Source organism: Dysidea avara, chromosome 11 (genome assembly GCF_963678975.1).
Source record: "Dysidea avara chromosome 11, odDysAvar1.4, whole genome shotgun sequence".
Taxonomy (NCBI): Eukaryota; Metazoa; Porifera; class Demospongiae; order Dictyoceratida; family Dysideidae; genus Dysidea; species Dysidea avara.
In genome coordinates, this window is record NC_089282.1 from 17,457,881 (window position 1) to 17,468,275 (window position 10,395).

Consider the following 10,395-nt stretch of genomic DNA (forward strand, 5'->3'; position numbering starts at 1 on the left):
TAATAAAGTTTCTACAGTCAAGATGTACAGATGATAAAATCTAATTGACGGGCTACAGATGATGCTTCTACTGTACACCATCTGTAGACCATCAATTTAGGTCAATGCAAGATAAAAGTCCAATGAATGCTCATTTTCATCCTAGTAACCAATGTGTCAGTAATAGGCACATAAGGAAGACTTTTAATGATCGTAAATGTTATAGATGTGTACACAATTGTTTATCACAAATTTATCTTAATGTTTCAATTTCATTAAAAACAAGTTAAACAATTCCACAAAAGACAGACATATGTACTAGCTATCACCATATACATTTAATTGTTCATTTACAACATGCAGATTGAAACTGCGTAATGAATATAAACAAGAGCAATATTCACTGAACAATGATAATCAGATTACAGCTGTTTGACCTTGTTCCATTATTTAGGGTGAATAGAATTCTTTCATGTAAGCACAGATAACCATCATAGGCTTTATCAAAATATAATGTAGGTTCATCAAAAATTATACAATAAGTGAGTATACACACATTGCATGAATTGACCCATGTAGATCAAAAGTGATCCAGTAATGAAGGAGGATTGCACTTCAGTGAAAATAAACTTGCAAAGTTCTATAAGGTTAGGAATAACTAACTTAAACTGCTTTAATTAGATACAATAAATATTGTTATCAATTTAGACACTTTCTGACGATTTAACTGTTACAATTTCTCTAAGATATGCGTGCAAAACTGTTTCATTGAAGTTTTATCATGTGTTTATAACAGGTAATAATGAAGTTACCATTGCTGGTGGTTTGGCTGCTACAACTTGCAATTGTGGCTGTTTCTGTCTATAACGTGTCACCTAATGATCACTACTATCCTAACACTACATGTCATCATCATTGTCATAACCTACAATACTACCTGCTCAATACCACCAAATACTTCACTTCTAACACTCAACTACTCTTCCTACCAGGACTACATCACCTTCACACTAATCTCATCATACAAAATGTTCACAACATTTCACTCCTTGGTAGTACAACTAATGGTACAACACCAGACACAGTCATCCAGTGTAACTCATCAGTTGGTATTGTAATGACTAATATTACTAACTTGATAGTAACTAATATAACAGTTAGGAGCTGCTTGGGTAATAAATATAACAATGCTACAGTATTGATCAAGCAATGTACGAATGTTCAACTGAGACATGTAGTGATAGAGGAGAGCCATAACTCATATGGTATAGTTGGCATCAACATCTTGGGTGACTCACATTTCTCCTACATCACAAATAATGTTTTGGAGATTCTCTACAATGGGTCTATAGTGGATGTTGGGAATCACAGCCTCACGATAGAACACTATCACATTATTAAAGGAAACGACAACCATTTCCAGTATAAAGTAAAGTTCATTTTTATGCACAAAGCTTACAGTGTGAAAATTACCATACTACATTCATCATTTCAGTGGCTCAATGATAGCGATTCAATTGTACATGCATTCTATGCAGATAAAAGCACTATGTCAAATAAATTTTTAATAAAGCAATGTCAGTTTTTAAACAATGAAATATCTCTGATTGATATCAGACAGCCTCTAGCATATGTAACCCCTCAATATTTTATTTACATCGAAGACAGCTTATTTTCGAATAACAGTTTCATTAAGCCCAGTTCTTTACCTTCTTGGTTTATTTTCATATCACGAAGTCCCAATGTTTATATAACTAACTGTACATTTCATAATAATACAAATGGCACAACAATACTTAAACACAAAGAAAGCATAAATTTTGGAGGATTGTTATCATTGTTTGTTATCAGTAATACTACATTTTCATCAAGCTCTGCATATACCGATGGAGAATTTATCAAGTTAGTTGCAGTTGATTTACATTTGAAAGGTCCTGTAACATTTACTAACATAAATGGCTCTAGCAGTATCATTTTGCTAATCACTAGTAAAATAACTTGTTCCAATTACATTGAAATTTCAAGAACTCAATCAACTGCAATCATTACCCATGAAAATGATAAATATTTTAATTTATTTATTAAGGAAAATACAACTGTCAGTATCACTTGCAATAGTTTTTTAAAGTTTTCTAATATTCGAGTAACAAATCTTCAGGTATACAAATACCCATCTTGCTTCTTTCAATACACAAGAGAACTAAACCAAGCCAGTGATGTAAACTATAAAAGTTATTCAATAGTATTTGACAATAATATAGAAATATCAAAGCTATCTACATACAGTGATCTTCCCCTCACTCACTGTAGTTGGTTAGCACAGTCAGCATTCCATACTGCAATGCCACCAGAAGTAAACAAGCAGATTATAAAGTACATTAACATTTCAGGTACATTCCATTCATTGCCACAAAGAGCTAAGAAGAAAAGAATGTGCTACTGTAATACAAACACATCTTATGACTGTTACAGAGATACTCTTGAGCCAGTGTATCCTGGACAAATCATGACACTTCACCTGCATGATGTTAGGATTGAACATACTGATGTAACAGTGACAGTTGCAAACGATATAGAAATGTTACAACCAACTGCTTGTATTGTAACCAGTAATTCTGTACAAATTGCTAAAAGCCATACCTGCAATGCTTTAAAGTATATGGTTTCTTTTCCCAACACAACATGGTGTGAACTTTTCTTAAAAGGATGTAGTGATGGTATTGAGAAAATGGAAATCTTTTACATCATTCAAAGACCGTGTCCAGTTGGTTTCATGAAAATTAATGGAATATGTCAATGTCGACAATGTCATCCTTTCCTGAAGCAATTCAGTATTAATTGCAATATTAATGATCAGTTATTATCACGTCCTGCTAATTCATGGATATTACTTCAAATACTTCACAATATTTCTTGTGTTTATCATGTTTCACTACATTGTCCATTCCACTATTGCCTACCTCACTCATCACATCATAACTTCTCCACTCCTAACTCACAGTGTCAGTTTAACAGATCTGGTATATTGTGTGGACATTGTCAACAAGGTCTCAGTACTGTATTTGGTTCATCTCAATGTCAACAATGTTCAAACATTTACCTGTTTCTAATTGTTCCCATTGCAATAGCAGGTGTTGTGTTGGTCTTACTCCTCTTTATTCTCAACCTCACAGTAACTGATGGAACTATCAATGTATTTATATTATATGTTAACATCATCAGTATTAATACTCCAGTCTTCTTTCCTAAGTTTACACCAGCCTACACCTTTATTTCACTAGCTAATCTTGATTTGGGTATACAAACATGTTTCTACAATGGTATGGATGACTATGCTAAGATGTGGTTACAATTAGCATTTCCTTTTTACCTCATCTTCATTGCTACATCACTCATCATAGCAAGTCGTTACTCCACTACAATACAGAGGCTCACTGCACATAGAGCACTACCAGTACTTGCTACACTCTTCCTATTGTCTTATACTAAAGTGCTTCTTGTAACATCCAGTGTCTTGTTCTCTTACTCCAAAATCATTCACCTACCCACTGAACATGCTACATTCGTGTGGTCAGTTGATGCCAATGTTACACTGCTTGGAGTTAGATTTATTATACTATATCTTACATGTTTAATCCTGTTTTTAATATTAATTCCATTTAATGTTATTTTACTGTTCACAAGAACATTTTCAAGATTTCGATGCATCAGTAAGTTTAGGCCACTGCTGGATGCTTATCAAGGGCCATACAAAATAAAATTCTATTACTGGTCTGGTATGCAGCTCCTAATAAGGATTATCTTTTTTGCAATATCATCACTGGACAGAGACATCAACCTCACTATTGGTATAATACTACTTAGTATCCTGATAGGTTATCATTGTACTACACATCCATTCAAAAATGCTATCAAAAATTACCAAGAGCTTGTACTCGTCCTCAACCTACAAGTAATGTACACAATTTCACTTTATGGAAGAGAAAGTGTTACAAGTATCATCCTCAGTGTAATGATAGCAGTGGCTGCAGTCCACTTCATGTTCATTGTTCTGTATCACATCATCACATATGTGCATGGTGGTGTAATCAGGCAAAAAATGATGCTAAATATCAACAAATTAACAAGATGTCTTAATAGTTTATCTGTTAGACAGCAAGTGCAACAGTTTGAACTTGAAAATTTAACATGTGATAGAATTCCTGAAGTTGTACATCACTATGATCAATTCCAGGAGCCATTAGTGGGTCAACTTCATTAATATGTATTTCCTGAACTACACATTGACACATGCATAATAACATGTTTACATAACACATAGTTGTACAGCACACAAACATATTTAGAATCCATGCATGTTACTGACTGTACATGTAGTAAGTGAAGGTAAAATTGTTTTAATTGTTCATTATTAATCGAAGCACTGGTTCTTGCTTTGTAACACTGTAGCTGTTACTTCTTTTTTTTTCAGACCATCAAAAGGTACTTCTGTGATGGTTAGTTAGCCTAACTACATTACTAATCTTTTATCTATTAATGCTTTACAGCACAAGTGCCGAAAGTCTTCATTTTAGAAAATTCTCTTTTCATACGCAGTTTATTCTGTTGTCATATAAAAGTTAAATCTTTTTACTATGCGAATAAACATTCATAGCATTGTGGATATTAAAAACCTTGGCTCTCTACCCTTAAGAAGAGAAAACAAATCAAAGCTACCACCCATATATTGTGAATGACTCGAGCATATTCAATCAAATTTGCTGTGTGGCCTACACTACCTTGCAGACAGCTGTAATGCAAAAATGGTGTGCTTTGGAAAAGGCCCATGGAGCTATACACATGTGAAAATTACGTTTTCTTTCTTCCTGTCAATATATGCACTGTGTGGTATACCAGATTTCTTGGCCAGTGTCTTGATATAGAAGTTAAAAACTAACTAAACGTTTTGACTTGACAGTTCCTTATTAGGCATTTCTTGATCTTCTTCACCCAATTTGTGGCTGTACACAGCAGGCAGTAGAGATACAGGAAGGAAAGAGGGGCCATTCCCTGTCCTCCTTTACTGATCACTCAAGATCAAGATATATACTCTAAGAGAATTCAACCACTCTAATAGAACAATTACCATATATATACGTATCTCATAAATAGTTAGTAGCTGCTTGATTTACACAGTGAAAATAGTTGGGTTAATAGGGGTTACAGAGTTTGGGTATTCTGGAGGCATCTACGACTTTTTAAACTTTTAGGCTCTGAGATAGTATTTTAGGCTATCCTGTCTGTTTGCATGTTTCAAACTCAACTGTGTATAACTTTTATTGCCGAAGTTACCCCTGTTCCACTACCCCTGTTTCCTTCATTATCCTATAGATCAGTATTTAGTTCATCCAACCGCTATTCCATCAACTTGCCTAGTAATGTAACATGTTTAGTTGCTCTACCATTATGAAAATACTTTATGCTGTTGCTAATGACTATAATTCTATGTACATATGATATAAACTCCACAACATCCTCATCTCAAAACTGTCTTCATCCCCATCTAATTTTTATTGATTATGTGATGTCATGCATGCAATAGAATTACTGTGTAGTCAGCTGGATCATATGATGCGATTGCTTCGACCTCAACTGATGTTTTCTCAGTGAATATTGGTTACAAGATTTATACACAAGGTATGCATTAAACACTTAATCCAACAGCTAAATGTGTTACAATATAATACTCTCAATAGCAGCTTGACGTATTATATTGAAATACATCAAGCGATTAGCCAACAGAATTAGTATTACACTTATTTGTCAAGGTCCCTTGACTAAAATCATCTACAATACTAATTTGATTGGCTAAAATAGTGTGGTGTGTTCCTATTAGAAGTAAATGTCCAACCTGACAACCAGTGGTACCATAGTGATAGATGCCCCATGGCATAGCAACAATATGGTTGCTTAGCAACATTTGCTAGGTAACCATTGCTAAGGTAAATGTCATTTTGAGACCATAGCAATGGTTGGGCAACGGTTGTTAAGTGTGTTTCTTTTTTGCAGTAATTATTTTTGAATTTCTGTTATCTGTAGGGAATAATTTACATGTAATAAATATATGCATTAGGCCGCATAAACTTAATTATTAGTTTCTCATCCTCCTGTACTCAAAATAGCAGTGCGGGAGGGTAGATTTTTATTTTATTTTTTACTAACTAGATAGCTGAATTATAGCTAGCTAAAATGACTCAGAGTGTAGTTTTCTTAGACTGCTCTAGCAAGGTACCAACTTTAAAAGGTGCTGGATAGCTGCACTAAACCACCAGTGGTGCAAAAAAATACTTGATGAGGTAAGAAAAACAGCGATGCGGGTGGGGATGAGAAACTAATAATTAAGTTATGTGGCCTTATTATTATTATATATAATTTGTACATTTACTGATAAAATCAGAAATAGTTAAAGTATTTAAAATCTGCTTTCTTCTTCCTGTGGTAAAGAATAAAAAGATAGGTTTAAAAAGCCCCAAAACCGACCATAGGCTGACTTTGGGGTGTACAAATACAAAAAGAAGTGAAATCTAATCCAAAACAGCCAAGCTGTAAAAAGAGTGCCAAGTGGCACAAAATTCACCTGAATTGTTGTTATTAAAATTTTACCATTAACCTACCATCACAGCTATTTCTTGGTCACCACCTTGGATTTCACATCTTTTTTCACCGTAGCCTTTTTGAGGGCCACACTCTTGTTTTAAAGCTTGGCTGTTTTGGATTAGATATATATATACATAACATTTTAAATAATGACAAACTTGACAGGTGTCAGGGGCATAGCCAGGATTTTTTGAGGGGGGGGTTCCAACAGCAGTATTGAGTTACCAGAAGCAGGGGTCTGGGGGCACAGCCCCCAGCTGCTGAGAGACTTTCAATATTTTAATAAATCAAATCTCAGTAAATTGCTATATTTTCTGCAAAAAAGCACATTAATTTTAATGCGTATAAATGCCCCTAGTACATATAGATAAAGCTACGTAGTGGAAACAGACAGCATAACACATAGAGACACATAATATAGTAATCTGTAAGTGATAGTTATCTCACTAGTATAGGAACCATAATCCACTGACTTACAATCAAAACATTATAACTAATATATACAAATATGCATAGCATGAATTTATTTTTCATAACACAAGTGATAAATTAATGGAGTTCTATATCTAAACATGGCACATGGATATTTACATGCATGTTTTATTGTAGTATACCTGACTGCTCTATTAGAGTATATCGATCTTCTTAACAAGTTTTGAAGAGGGCTCATGTTACCTCTGTAAAACTAAATTCTTCCCTGAGAGATGAATGCAAGCTTTATCAATTGTTGTGCTGTGCCATTACACTATATTACTATATTGGCCTGCCACACTAAATGGTGTGTTAGGGTCCTGCTTGCAGAAGTCTAAATTTTACAGGAGGAGTTCCTGAACCCCTTGGAACCCCCCCCCCCCCCCCCCCCCTCCCTATGCCCCTCCCTATGCCCCTGGGTGTATACCAATCCAGTGAACAATATTATATACCCGTCAAATAACTGTGTTCATTCTGTTTCCATGTATATGAAATGCATGCATGCAAATAGCACTATCAGAGTGAATGTCATTCAGTGTTGTACTATATAGTTGACCCGGCTATAGGACAAGGATTATGTGTGCTTGACTTGACAGCTTTAAATTTGTTTTGTGCTAAAGGTTATTACACGAGCTCACTAATACAGCAGTACCAAGTACATTTTTATTTATTTTGGGACAGGTCATAGTCCATCATACAGATGATTGAATGTCTAGTACATGCAGTGAAACCTCATCAAGTCCTTCTATAGTACTATGTAAAAAAATTGGCCTCAAAATAAAGTACTGAAGTTTGAAACCTATTATAAGGCAAGCAAGACATTAAATTTTGTGAAACAAACATTATACCAGTGCGAACCATCTGTCAAAGTTTCTGCATACACCACATTAGTGAGACCGATACTGGAATATGCAAATGGTATATGGGATCCATACCAACAATACCTAATTGATAGCATTGAAATGGTACAACAGCAAGCAGCTAGGTGGGTCAAACAAGATTACAGACTAACCAGTAGTGTATCTGAAATGATAAATGATCTCCAGTGGTCTACCCTACATGAATGCAGGAAGTTTAGCAGATTGATTATTTTCTATAACTTTTTACATCAAGACCCACCTGATATAAGTATCCCAGAGCATTACTCACATCACTCCTTGTCTCGCTATACATGATTATCTCACCATAAACAATTAATGCCACCTTTAATGTCATTCAACTATTATCAGAAAAGCTTCTTCCCTTACACCATTATTGATTGGAACCATTTACCAAATGAAATAATTGAATGCTCTACCCTAGATGAATTCTTGTATCACCCAAATTTTGTATGATCATGTATGACTAGTGGCTGGACCAAACATTTAGACAATCATACAACTTTGATTTACAATGGATTGTGCTTATTATTTGGGGTTGTGCAGTTGCACCCCCTGTGTTGCATCAGTCTTATGGCTGTCTTACACAGTAATAAAATTCAAATCCAAATGATCATTATAAATAACTTGGTCTTATTTAAGAGGAAGTAGTTATAAGTGAGGTTTCAATGAGCAGCGTTGGCTGATATGTTGCTTACTTAGATAGCTATTAAACTTGGTATTATGTTGGCAGGAAATTGTGCTAGCTCAAGAGGTACTACTGATGATGGGCATATGAAGCGGTTCAGGGTGATTTGTATGGTGATCAAGAAAATGATTAAACAGTTCATTGTCTTTATGTTTATGATATTTTGGGGTGCTCCTTGAGTGAAGCACTAGTTGTGCACAGGTGAAGACCCACCAGCTGTCCCCGATGTAAATTCTCTATGTATAAAGTTGTAACCTCAAGAGGTGCCAATCTTGACTTGCTGTTGTTTGCTCAACTGCCATGGAAGTGGTCTTGTCAGTAGCAGCTGGTCCTTGTTTGTCCTTACCATAACCATCTTGAGACTTCAAAGCCAACTGCGAGTTAAGGCTCATTTATGTCAGAGTCTTCAAGATCTGAATCTTGGAGATTGACAAGAAACTTCTTTATAGTCTCAGCACAGTATGGCTACAAGAAGAGAGGTAAACCAAGTAGGTACATACAGCAACTACCTTTGTGTAGGCACCAGCCTATTATGCTGGCATAATTTTGAGCATAATAGATGCCTGGAAGCATCAAGCATAATGCTAGCATAATAGGCAGAATAATTATGTCATACTGTAAGCAAAATGCATGCCACTGAAAAAGGTGGACAGAACAGTTGATGCCACAGTGGAGTATAGTTATTTGATATGACTATTATAATAATTCACAATGCAGCCAAATTCTTAACGCACAACAAGATTAGTGTTAACTTTTACATTTAACCAGTTGTTCAAAAGTAAAAGTTTGTCATTTATCCATTAGAAAGTATCAAAACATGGGAACTGCAGAAAAATTTGAACATAATTATGAGCATAATAGGCAAAACTTTTAGCACTGCAGCATAGCATAATAGGCAAAATTAAAAGCATAATAGGCTGGTTTGTGCAATAGACACATTGCCAACAGTGTATGTAGTCACAGACAGTACACCTTGCTGTCAACTTGTATGGCATACATTGAGAGAGAACCATCATTAGTAATAAGATGATACATAGTACAATACATTATTAGTCCTCGGTCTCGTGCGACCACAGTCAGATCAAGCAAAATGAGATCTTGTGGGCATGGCAAGGAATGTGTACATGTAAAAAAAAATACACAAAAAAAGACTAACAACAACAGCAACAACAATAATTACAAGACAAAATTAAGTTAAGTGCTCAGTTGACCAGTCACTACAATTCCTGGCCAAGAAAATCTTTTGCGAACATGACATACATTGACGAGCAGCATTGTCGAGGATCTGTTGGATGGAAGTTACAGAAAGTTGTACAAAGTCAATAAAGTTCTTGATGTTCTGAATTTAAGAAGGTAGGTAGTGACCTAGCACACTAATTTCAATAGTTTCATAATAGTTTGGGATCTGTAAGTGATCAAATTCCGTAAACAGTTGATGATACTCAGCCTTGTTTCGGTTTTCTATACCTAGCAGATTGAATGTTGTGTTCTGAGTCTAGAGGGCAGGTTCAAGTAAAGCAACAGAGGGTTTGCCTGGGTTATAAACAATGATATCTGGCCTGTAAGGTGTGATTAGTAAGGTAGATGGAATATAGTAGCTTGAGGTGCTTCACTAGCCAAATATATTGAATATGTTGCTTTTTCAACTCCCTGCATGCCATTTCTATAGCATTGGAGAGAGCATATTATAATGTCTTACTGTTAGTATACTAGTGGATTCTCCAGTACAGTTGCAAGTATGGC